Source organism: Mobula hypostoma, chromosome X1 (assembly GCF_963921235.1).
Source record: "Mobula hypostoma chromosome X1, sMobHyp1.1, whole genome shotgun sequence".
NCBI classification, from domain to species: Eukaryota; Metazoa; Chordata; class Chondrichthyes; order Myliobatiformes; family Myliobatidae; genus Mobula; species Mobula hypostoma.
In genome coordinates this window covers 25,251,121-25,263,173 of record NC_086128.1, presented here as the reverse complement: position 1 = coordinate 25,263,173, position 12,053 = coordinate 25,251,121, and the positions used below count along the sequence as shown (strand labels likewise).

Below are 12,053 nucleotides of genomic sequence, written 5' to 3'. Positions count from 1 at the left end.
TTGTATCATCGGCAAATTTAGCCATAGTCCAAATCATTGACATACATTGTAAAAAGCAGTGGTCCCAACACTGACCTCTGTGGAACTCCACTGGTAACCGGCAGCCAGAATAGGATCCCTTTATTCCCACTTTCTGTTTTCTGCCGATCAGCCAATGCTCACCCATGTTAGTAACTCCCCTGTAATTCTATGGGCTCTTATCTTGCCAAGTACCCTCCTGTGCGGCACCTTGTCAAAGGCCTTCTGAAAATCCAAGTACACCACATCCACTGCATCTCCTTTGTCTACCCTGCTTGTAATTTCCTCAAAAAATTGCAGTAGGTTAGTCAGGCAGGATTTTCCTTTCAGGAAACCATGCTGGCTTTGGCCTATCTTGTCATGTGCCTCCAGGTATTCTGTAATCTCATCCCTAGCAATCGATTCCAACAACTTCCCAACCACTGATGTCAGGCTGACAGGTCTATAGTTTCCTTTCTGCTGCCTCCCACCCTTCTTAAGTAGCGAAGTAACATTTGCAATTTTCCAGTCATCCGGTACAATGCCAGAACCTATCGATTCTTGAAAGATCATTGTTAATGCCTCCGCAATCTCTCCAGCTACTTCCTAAAGGTGGGTTCTTGATTAGTAAGGGCATCAAAGATTACGGGGAGAAGGCAGGAGAATGGGGTTTGAGAGAGATGATAAATCAGTCATGATGGAATGGCGGAGCAGACTGGTTGAGCCAAATGGCATAATTTTCCTCCTGTGTCTTATGGTCCTAAGGTCTCTTACTTGAGTCTCTCTTGAGTCAAAGAGACAAAGAAGGTAAAGGCATCCGTTAGTCTTGCAAGACCATGGATCTGCGCCTGGAAAGTCTTCACTCTCCAGGGCGCAAGCCTGGGCAAGGTTGTATGGAAGACGGACAGTTGCCCATGCTGCGAGTCTCCCCTCTCCACGACACCGATGTTGTCCGAGGGAAGGGCACTAGGACCCATACATCTTGGCACCAGTGTTGTCGCAGAGCAATGTGTGGTTAAGTGCCTTGCTCAAGGACACAACACACTGCCTCGGCTGGGGCTCGAACTAGCCACCTTCAGATCACTCGTTGAATGCCTTAACCACTTGGCCACGTGCCCGCACACCATTATACTATACATTACATTTAGGCACCCAGTCAGCTATAGTTTTGTTTACAAGTCAGCAGGAATTAGTATTGCACCAAGCCAACCAGTTTAAATAAAATGGCTCTTCATTGACACTAAGAAGGTACTTGGGTAACAAGGAGCTTGTAAACTTATAAACTCATTGTTACTTTTTTTTGTTTAGACAGAATAAGAGTTCAGAAAATCAAATCAAATCTTGCTCCACTTTTAATTCAGGAGGCAAAGCTGCTACCAAAAAGCCATTCAAGGTGAGAGCATTACCATTGTCGCATGACAGGGCAGAGTTAGATCACGTTTGGAAATCAGAAGGTTTTGTGATGGACGGAAGCCGTGCCTTTCACTGGCTGCTGTTGCCTGAAAGCTGACAAATGAGTGATACTGTATAACCAGCCTTATTGTCACATACAGCATAGAGGTGGGTCCTCCAACTCATTATATCCATGCCACCTGTTGTATTTACACTAATCCTGTTTACCTGCATTGGCCCCTACTTCAAAGCCTTGGTGTTTTTTCATAATTCCATTAAGATGCTCCTGAAATGTTGTGAGAGTCCTTGCCTCCACCACCCCTCAGGCAGTGTGTTCCAGATTCCAAAGCTATCCCCCGCAGATTCCCTCTAAAAACCCCATCCCTCTCCTTAAACCTATGTTTTCCTGCATTTGACAACCCCGCCATGGGATATAGATTTTTACTGCCTTTCTTATCTATCGCTCTTGTAATTTTGTACCCCTTTGTCAGGCCCTCCCTCAGCCTACTGAGCTCCAAGAAGACAAACCCAGCCTGTCCAACCTCTCCCCATAACGGAAACACTCCATGTCCTGGTATATCTCCTCTGCACCCTCTCCCACAGAGTGGTGAGCAGAAGTGTGCACAGTACTCCAGCTGTGGTCTGACCAGTGTTGTAACTGGCCTCATAGCCTATTCACTCATTAATACAGATAAACATCCTACATGCCTCCTTCACCATCGTACCCACTTATGTTGCCAATTTTAGGGAGCTATAGATTTGTCACTTTGTTCATCAACATTCCCCAAAGCTCTTACTATTTACCATGTATGTCCTTTTCCTTGTCTGGGGAAAAACATAGCTCAGTCAGCACAGGGTTTCAAAGCAGGCAGCTTAGCAACACATGAGGCGGTGGAGATGGCCTGGATAAAGGTGGAGTGCTGTCAGTGTTCACATGAAACTTAAACCCATCACTCGTGGATAGTGTTGGTGAGGGCTAACATGGACAGGAAGGGGTTGGTGAGGATTGCAGGGAGCTGGGAATGGACACAAGGTGGACTATGCCAGACTGAGTGACTGATATAAGGATAAGAACTGAAGCCACTGCTGGAAATTCTTGGACTGAATCGGAAAGAAATGCAACCCATGAGACGGTCAGTGGAAAGTATGGTCAAAAGCAGGGGATGGGCTGAAGCATAGAAATTAGGATCAGCAGCAGGCCATTTGGCCCCTCAAACCTCCTGTACCATTCAATATGACCTTGGCTGATCAATTCCCTGTTCCACATTTCTCTCTGTAGCCCTTGATCCTCCAGCCCCAAGAATAACATCCAACTCCCAAATATATTTCTTTCTTTCTTTGTAAATCTTCTTATTAATTTTCCAAAATTATAAACAAAATAACAATATTGATACAGAGAGATTGGAATAATCTTATTGTTGATAAACATGTACAAAAAAGATTTCAAATAATACAGGTGTAATCCCAATATACTTAATGGTTTGTCTTCAATTGCTTTCTGTGGTGGAGAATTCCACGGGTTCACCACACTCCAAGAGAAGGAATTTCTCCTCACATCAGAGCTAACTGACATCCCTTACCCTTTCCTCGTGACTAACCCTAGTCTCTGCCCACCATCAGGAACATCCTTCCTGCATTTAATCTGTCCAATCCCATTGAAATTGTGTTGGTTTCTGAGGTTAACTCTCACTCTAATAAACCCCAGTGACTATGTGTCTAATTGATCCAACCTCTCTTCATATGTCACTCCTCTCATCCCAGGGTAGGTCTAGTGAACCTTCACTCAACTCTCTCCAGATATGGAAACTAAAACTGCACACAGTATTCAAGGTTTGGTCTCACCATGGCCCTGTACAATTACGGCAAGATATCCCTGTTTCTATGCACAAATCCTCCCATTATGAAGACCACCATTTTCTTCCCTAACTGCCTGTTATATCTGCATGTTACCCTACTGGTGCACAAGGATACCCATCTCTTGTTGTACCTCCCCCTTTTCCAATCTATTACCATTCAGATAATCTGCCTCCCTGTTATTGCCATGAAAGTGGATCCCCTCATACTGATCCACATTACACTGTGTCTGCCACAAGTCTGCCCACTCCCTCAACCAATCCAATCAACTTGGAGCTTCTCAACATCCTTCTCAAGGCTCCCCTTCCACCAACTTAGTGTCCCAGACCTGGAGATATTACATTAAATTCCCTCACCAAATTCATTGATGTACAGTATATTGTGAGTAGCTGAGGTCCCAGCACTGATCCCTGTGGTACCACACTAGTCACCGCTTACTACTCAGAAACAGGTCCATGTGTTCCTACTCTGCATCCTGTTACGCAACCAATTCTCTACCCATATCAGTACCTTGCCTCCAATTCCATCTGCTTTAATTGTACACACTGATCTATTGATATAGTTGATAGGGTTGCTAAGAAGGCGTATTGTATGTGGTCTTCATTAGTCGGGGGATAGAGTTCAAGAGCCGTGAGGTAACGTTGCAGCTCTATAAAACCCTGGTGATACTACACTTGGAATATTGTGTTCAGTTCTGGTCACCTCATTGTAGGATAGATGTGGAAGCTTTAGAAAAGGTGCAGAGGAGATTTACCGAGATGCCTCTCTGATTAGAGAGCATCTTTTATGAGGATAGATTGAAGGAGCTAGGGCTTTTCTCTTTGGAGCAAAGGAGGATGAGAGGTGACCTGATAGAGGTGTACAAGATGATAAGAGGCATTGATGGTGTGGATAGTCAGAGATTTTTTTCCCGGGTGGAAATGGCTAAGACGAGGGGGCATCTTTTTAAGGTAATTGGAGTAAAGTATGGGGGGGATGTCAGAGAATTGGAGTAAATTGGGCATCTTTTTAAGGTAATTGGAGTAAAGTATGGGGGAAATGTCTTTACACAGAGAATGGTGGGTATATGGAACACCCTGCCAGCCATGATGGTAAAGCCAGATACATTAGGGACATTTTAGAAACTCTTAGGCACATGGAGGGAAAAAAATATGGAGGGCTGTGGAAGGGAAGGGTTAGATTGAACTTAAAGTAGGTTAAAGGGTTGGCACAATGTCATGGGCTGAAGGGCCTGTACTGAGCTTTACTGTTCTATGTTCTCCTGTGGGACTTTATCCAAAGCTTCCTCGAGGTCCAAATACATCACTAATTCTCCCTCAATTATTCTGCTCATTATATCCACAAATTGTCAAGCATAGTATCCCTTCCACAGATCCATGTTGACTTTGTCCCCTCCTGTCATTCTCATCCACGTGCTCAGCTATCACTCATTTTACCATGGATCCAACATTGTTCCCCACCCCTGATGCCAGGCTGACCTGTCTAGAATTCCTCATTTTCTCTCTGTTTTTAAGGGCTGGTGTTACATTAGCTACCCTCTTATCCACTGGAACTGTTCCAGAGGCTAACAAATGCTGGAAAATGATCTCCAATAATCTACCAAGGGAAATCCACAGCGACCGGTCTCTGGCGCTGAGCCTGGCTCTGAGGCTCAGCAGGGAACGTGGGGGGAAGAAGAGGAGAGCAGTGGTGATAGGGGATTCGACAGTTAGGCGAACCGACAGGAGATTCTGTGGGTGTTAAAGAGACACCCGGATGATCTGTTGCCTCCCAGGTTCCAAAGTCAGAGATGTCTCGGATTGGGTGAGCAGCCAGAAGACGTGGTACGTATTGGCACCAACAACGTGGTAGGGAAAGGGATGAGGTCCTGAAGAGAGAATATAGGGAGCTAGGTAAAAGCTGAAAAGCAGGACCTCCAGTGGAGTGATCTCTGGATTTCTTCATGTGCCACACACCAGTGAGAGTAAGAAAAGGATAATATGGCAGATGAATGTTTCAGATTTGTGAATCATTGGGATCTCGTCTGGGGAAGTATGTATGCTGGAACTTTGAAAAAAACATTGGGATAGATAAGTCCTGAGGCCAGATGGGACACATCTCAGGTTTATACAAGTGAAGGATGAGACTGCTGTGCTTCTGGCAATTATCTTTGTGTCCTCACAGGCCACAGGAGTAGAGTCAGAAGTTTGGCAGTTAGCATATGTTATTCCTTTATTCAAGAAAGCCTTTCATCAGACTGGGACAAAAAGGGGCCATCCTAAGTTGCAAGAAACATTGGGGAGGGGTGGATAGGACAAGTGGAATATTTGTGATGGGCGAGACCAGGAAGAATGGGAGAAGGGGGCACTTAGAATCTGTTTTTACTTTCTTGTCTGTGTTAGGTGTTTCTGTACTGGTGAAGAGGGAAAAACTGAACCAATGTCACAGGTGAGTGACTTGCAGCAAAGTTCTGATACACAGAAACCAGGTTTCCTGAGGTTGGAGGACTAAGTCCATAAGCCTAGATGGAAAATGAGGTGCTGGTGCTCAAGGTTGGTCATGCAGACAAACAGAGTGGGGTGGTGAAGTAGGAGGCTTGGAGGTGCTCTTCCCACTGATGCTGCCTGACCTTCCTCAGGTTGGCAGCTGATGGCTAGTGGGGTCCCACAGGACTCAGTACACGGGTCCCAGTGGTTCGCCATAATATCAGCCACTTGGCTGAAGGCAGCAGGTGTAAGATGTCCGAGTCTGCTGATGATGCAAAGCTGGGTGTGAATACAAGTCGGAAAAGATGCTCACAGTAGACAAGCTGAGTGAGTGGGTGACAACATGTTACATGGAATACAATGTGGAAAAGTGGGGGGTTATTCAGTTTAGTAAAAGAAACCATGCGCATGTACTCTACTTATTGAGACACTGATTGGGAGATGTTAGTGTTCAAAGGTTGTCTATGTACACAGCTCCTGAAAGCCCAGATACATAATCAGCGGCTATTTCAGTGGATACCTCTTGTACCTAATAAAGTGGCCACTGAGTGTACGTTTGTGGTCTTTTGCTGCTGTAGCCCATCCACTTCAAGGTTTGACATGTGCATTCAGAGATGCTCTTTTGCACACCACTGTTGTAATGCATGATTATTTGAGTTACTCTTACATTCCTGTCAGCTTGGGCCAGCTGGCCATTCTCCTCTGACCTCTCTCATTAAAAGGCAATTTCACCCACAGTACTGCCACTGACTGGGTCTTTTTTTTTTTGTTTGTTTTTTGCATCATTCTCTGTAAACTCTAGAGACTGTTGTGAGTGAAAATCGCAGGAGATCAGCAGTTTCTGAGATACTCAAACCACCCCGTCTGGCACCAACTATCATTCCACAGTCAAAGTCACTTAGATCACATTTCTTCCCCATTCTGATGTTTGGTCAGAACAACAGCTGAACCTCTTGAGTTGCTGCCACATGATTGGATATTTGCATTAAAAAGCAGGTGTACAGGTACCTAATAAAGTGGCCACTGAGTGTAGGTTCAGCGGGCAGTTAGGAAAGCAAGTGGTATGTTGTTCTTTACCACAAGAGCATTTGAGTACAAGAATAAAGATATCTTCTTACATTTAAGTCTGGTTGACACTGAACTACCTCCTCATGGCTAAACAGGGATTAGCAATAAAAGCTAACAACACCACATCCCAAGAAAGGAAGGACTAAAACCAGGGGCCACAGTCTCAGGATAATGGGTCAGCCATTTGGGAAAGTTATTATTTATTTCCATGCCATATAACCATATATATAACCATATAACAATTACAGCACAGAAACAGGCCATCTTGGCCCTTCTAGTCCATGCCGAACGCTTACTCTCACCTAGTCCCACCGACCTGCACTCAGCCCAAAACCCTCCATTCCTTTCCTGTCCATATAGGTATCCAATTTTACTTTAAATGACAATATCGAACCAGCCTCTACCACTTCTACTCTCTGGCGTCTCCCATCCAGCCACTGCTGAATCTGTTTTACTACTTCAATATTAATACCTAACGATTGAACCTTCCTAACTAACCTTCCGTGTGGAACCTTGTCAAAGGCCTTACTGAAGTCCATATAGACAACATCCACCACTTTACCCTTGTCAACTTTCCTAGTAACCTCTTCAAAAAATTCAATAAGATTTGTCAAACATGACCTTCCATGCACAAATCCATGTTGACTGTTCCTAATCAGACCCTGTCTATCCAGATAATTATATATACCATCTCTAAGAATACTTTCCATCAATTTACCCACCACTAACGTCAAACTCACAGGCTGATAATTGCTAGGTTTACTCTTAGAACCCTTTTTAAACAATGGAACAACATGAGCAATACGCCAATCCTCCGGCACCATCCCTGTTCATAATGATATTTGAAATATTTCTGTCAGAACCCCTGCTATTTCTACACTAACTTCCCTCAAGGTCCTAGGGAATATCCTGTCAGGACCCGGAGACTTATCCACTTTTATATTCCCTAAAAGCGCCAGAACTTCCTCTTCTTTAATCATCATAGTTTCCATAACTTACCTACCTATTTCCCTTACCTTACACAATTCAATATCCTTCTCCTCAGTGAATACTGAAGAAAAGAAATTGTTCAAAATCTCCCCCATCTCTTTTGGTTCCACACACAGCTGTCCACTCTGATTCTCTAAGGGACCAATTTTATCCCTCACTATCCTTTTGCTATTAACATAACTGTAGAAACCCTTTGGATTTATTTTCACCTTACTTGCCAAAGCAACCTCGTATCTTCTTTTAGCTTTTCTAATTTCTTTCTTAAGATTCTTTTTACATTCTTTATATTCCTCAAGCACCTCATTTCCTCCATGCTGCCCATATTTATTGTAGATATCTCTCTTTTTCCGAACCAAGTTTCCAATATCCCTTGAAAACCATGGCTCTCTCAAACTTTTAACCTTTCCTTTCAAACTAAAAGGAACATAAAGATTCTGTACCCTCAAAATTTCACCTTTAAATGACCTCTATTTCTCTATTATACCCTTCCCATAAAACAAATTGTCCCAATCCACTCCTTCTAAATCCTTTCACATCTCCTCAAAGTTAGCCTTTCTCCAATCAAAAATTTCAACCCTGGGTCCAGACCTATTCTTCTCCATAATTATATGGAAACTAATAGCATTGTGATCACTGGACCCGAAGTGCTCCCCAACACAAACCTCCGTCGCCTGACCTATCTCATTCCCCAACAGAAGATCCAACACTGCCCCTTCTCTAGTTGGTACCTCTTTGTATTGCTGCAAAAAACTATCCTGCACACATTTTACAAACTCCAAACCATCCAGCCCTTTTACAGTATGGGCTTCCCAGTCTATGTGTGGAAAATTAAAATCTCCCACAATCACAACCTTGTGCTTACTACAAATATCTGCTATCTCCTTACAAAATTGCTCTTCCAATTCTCGCTCCCCATTAGGTGGTCTATAATACACCCCTAAGTGTTACTACACCTTTCCCATTCCTCAATTCCACCCAAATAGCCTCCCTAGACGAGCCCTCTAATCTATCCTGTCAGAGCACCACTGTAATATTTTCTCTGACAAGCAATGCAACACCTCCCCCTCTTGTCCCTCCAATTCTATCACATCTGAAACAATGAAATCCAGGAATATTTAGTTGCCAATCACACTTCTCCTGTAACCATGTTTCACTAATAGCTACCACATCATACTTCCAGGTAACAATCCATGTTTTAAGCTCATCCACCTTTCTTATGATGCTCGTAGCATCAAAATAAATGCACCTCTTATTCTCTGTTTATCACTAACAGTGCAAACAACTTTACTATTTTCTTTTTCTTCCTTCTCCCCTACATCTGTTCCTACACTCTGGTTCCCTTCCCCCCCCCCCCCCTTGTATCTAGTTTAAATCCACTGGAGCCTCTGTAGCAAACCTACCTGCAAGAATATTTGTCCCCCTCTAGTTCAGATGTAAACCATCCAGCTGGAATGGGTCCCACCTTCCCTGGAAAACTGCCCAATTATCTATAAATCTGAAGCCCTCCCTCCTGCACCATGTCTTCAGCCACGTGTTGATCTGCGCTATCTTACTATTTCTAAACCCGCCTGCACGTGGCACTGGTAGCAATCCTGAGATTGCTATCCTGGAGGTCCTGTCCTTTAACTTGGCGCCTAACTCCCTAAGCTCACCTTTCAGGACCTCCTCACTCTCCCTACCCACGTCATTGTGGTGCATCAGGCAGAAACGTTGTAATTTGTTTATTATTTTGTCTGTTTTTTACAAGGCTGAGTTGCTAGCTGGAAAGTGTGCAAGGAGCCAGCCAGATTCAAACTCGAGACCACTCACCTTGAAGTCCAGTGCTGATGCCACCACGCCACTAGCCAGCTACTTAGGGAAGAGATGAGGAGAAATGTCTTCAACTAGTTCATTCAGGATGGAGTCTGGGAGATTTCTGGAATTTAGAGGAATCAAGAGATAAGGATAGTGGAGGCAGGTAGCAATGAAGTAGAAGATTATTTGTGAGTCTGTTGAACAGCAGGGAAGTTTGAGGGACCAAATGGGTTCCTCCTGTCCCTATCTCCGATGTGATATGTGATTCAACCCACTAACGTTGTTGGCTCCTCAATAGACCACTGAATTGAAGGCTGGCTGGGGGTTGGACAATAAGGAATGTTAACCCTACATCCATGAGAATGATCCCTGGATTGAAAGGGTTAACATTTAGGGAGTGTTTGATGGCTCTGGGTCTGTTCTCACAGGAGTTTAAAAGAATGAAAGGGATCTCATTGAAACCTATCGAATGTTGAAAGGCCTAGATAGAGTGGACATGGACAAGATGTTTCCTATTGTGGGGGAGTCTAGAATCAGAGGGCACAGCCTCAGAATACAACAACATCCCTTTAGAACAGAGAAGAGGAGGAATTTCTTCAGCCAGAGGGAGGTGAATCTATGGAATTCATTGCCCCAGGCAGCTATGGAGGCCAAGTCATTGGGTATTTTTAAAGAGAAGGTTGATAGGTTCTTGATTAGTCAGGGTGTCAAAGGTTATGGGGAGAAGGCAGGAGAATTTATTTATTGGGATACAGTGTGGAATGGGCCCTTCCGGCCCTTCAAGCTGCACTGCCCAGCAATCCCCCGATTTAACGGGACAATTTTCAATAACCAATTAACCTACCGACTGGTACGTCTTTGGACTGTTGGAGGAAACCCACACGGTCACGAGGAGAATGTACAGGCAGTGGCAGGGATTGAATCCAGATTGCTAGCACTGTAAAGCTCTGTGCTAACCACTACACTACTGTGCCACAACGCTACTGAATGGAATTGAGAGGGCAAATGTATCAGCCATGATGGAAAGGCACAGCAGATTTAATGGGCTGAATGGCCTAAGTCTGCTTCTATTTCTTATGGTGTTATGGTCTAAATGAATAAATCACATCACAAGATATCTCTTAACCTTTGTGGTGGAGGAATAAACACTCCCAGACCATGGCTCATACTTTACAGAAACAGGCTCATTAAACATTAACTCATTAATAGTACATTTACAAACTGTACCATTCAAAAGGTACAAACCTTCAAAGGTACTTGTCCTGTACTCACCCTCAATGTTAAATCAAGCATGAAAACACACAAAACTCTTCAAAATGTGGCCTTCCCCCCCCCCCCCAATCTGGCACCAGCATTCTGCCTACTGCTCCCACGGGCTGTGCTGGGTCGTTCACCAAGGTAAGGCTTACGCAGTCGTGACAACAGGCAGCTCCAGCAGCTGGACACTTCCCCGTTTCACCACTGTCCTGCGAAACAGAGTATTCCTCCACCCTGTCTCTCACTCCTCCCACAGCAAACTGAAGAAACATTCCCTGACTTCAATTTGTGCTTCTGACAGCAGTAGGCGGTCTCTACCTTCTTGCCTTAGGCTCCGCTGATCTGGGTTGGGGGGTGGAGGGGTGGAGGGTTGCTGCCTGCCTACAGAGTCACAGCTTCAGCCCAGCTCTCACTGTCAACGAAATGCCTCCTACTGGGCTCGTTGCGGAGTTGAACTGAATGTCATTCCTTGGAACTCTGCCAAGCATTTTGATCGACGTGTTGGACAGTTGTCTAACTGACACAGCGATGTGATGTCCAGGGCACACCTGAATCAACCAATCCACTCTCAGCCTTCAAGACTTGCTGGGCCTTCTAGGCACATGCAGCTACAGGCTTCAGGTGCCATTCCTTGTGAGACAGGAAACTGCACAGAAGTATTTTACTCACACCTTAGGAAGTTGCCCGTGCAGCAGGTAATGGCAACAGGTCTCTTTCCTAAAGGACATTAGCAAGCTGGCTGGGTAGAAAACTAGTTCTCTAGAATCGATCACTCTAACTGCAAGTAATTGTCATGGTCCCTTCTGGCAATCCCCCACCTTGCTATTTACCACAGGAATTGGGCCTCAATCACCTCATTTAATTTCCAATCATTCCCAGGTTCCACTAACTACACACATTTGCTTCCCATCAGGAACTGCAGGATAAAGACCCTGTGATCACAACAAGGAGCTGCCAGTTCGTTGGTTGACTTGTGTATGAGTAACCTTGCTCCATGGTTCTTAGAACTATCAGTTCTAAGTCTCGCATTGTTCCTGAATTTGCTACTAAAACCAAGACTCCTGATAAAGACTCTCTTGGACACCAATTCCATGCTCTCTACGACTGTAACGCCTCCCGACTTGGCCTCCGCACCCATGTTCAGCACTTGGGTTTGTTCCACCGCCATGTCCTTGCAACAGTAATAACTTCCCCCTGCCCCACACACACTTTTTACTCTTCCCCCTTCTCTCTTTC

The 12,053-nt window shown here is 44.6% G+C and overlaps 2 protein-coding genes across 4 annotated transcripts in view; one reads left to right on the top strand and one right to left on the bottom strand.

The window, feature by feature from the left end:
- Positions 1–10,960, bottom strand: part of LOC134340497 (bridging integrator 2-like) — a 129,414-nt gene extending 118,454 nt beyond the window's left edge. The window contains exons 1-2 of the mRNA XM_063037806.1: positions 10,833–10,960; positions 9,576–9,681 (exon numbers count right to left, since the gene is read on the bottom strand). The gene's annotated coding sequence lies outside the window, so the exon portion shown is untranslated. The remainder of the gene's footprint in view (positions 1–9,575; positions 9,682–10,832) is intronic.
- LOC134340520 (natural resistance-associated macrophage protein 2-like) overlaps positions 1–12,053 on the top strand; it is a 116,339-nt gene that overhangs the window by 27,194 nt on the left and 77,092 nt on the right. Inside the window, exon 1 of one of the 3 annotated variants that reach the window (XM_063037835.1) lies at positions 1,372–1,390. The exons of 1 other annotated variant lie outside the window; for it this stretch is intronic. The gene's annotated coding sequence lies outside the window, so the exon portion shown is untranslated. Of the gene's footprint in view, positions 1–1,371; positions 1,391–10,939; positions 10,959–12,053 lie in introns of those variants that run through there. One more of the 3 variants, XM_063037836.1, reaches the window with a different exon arrangement.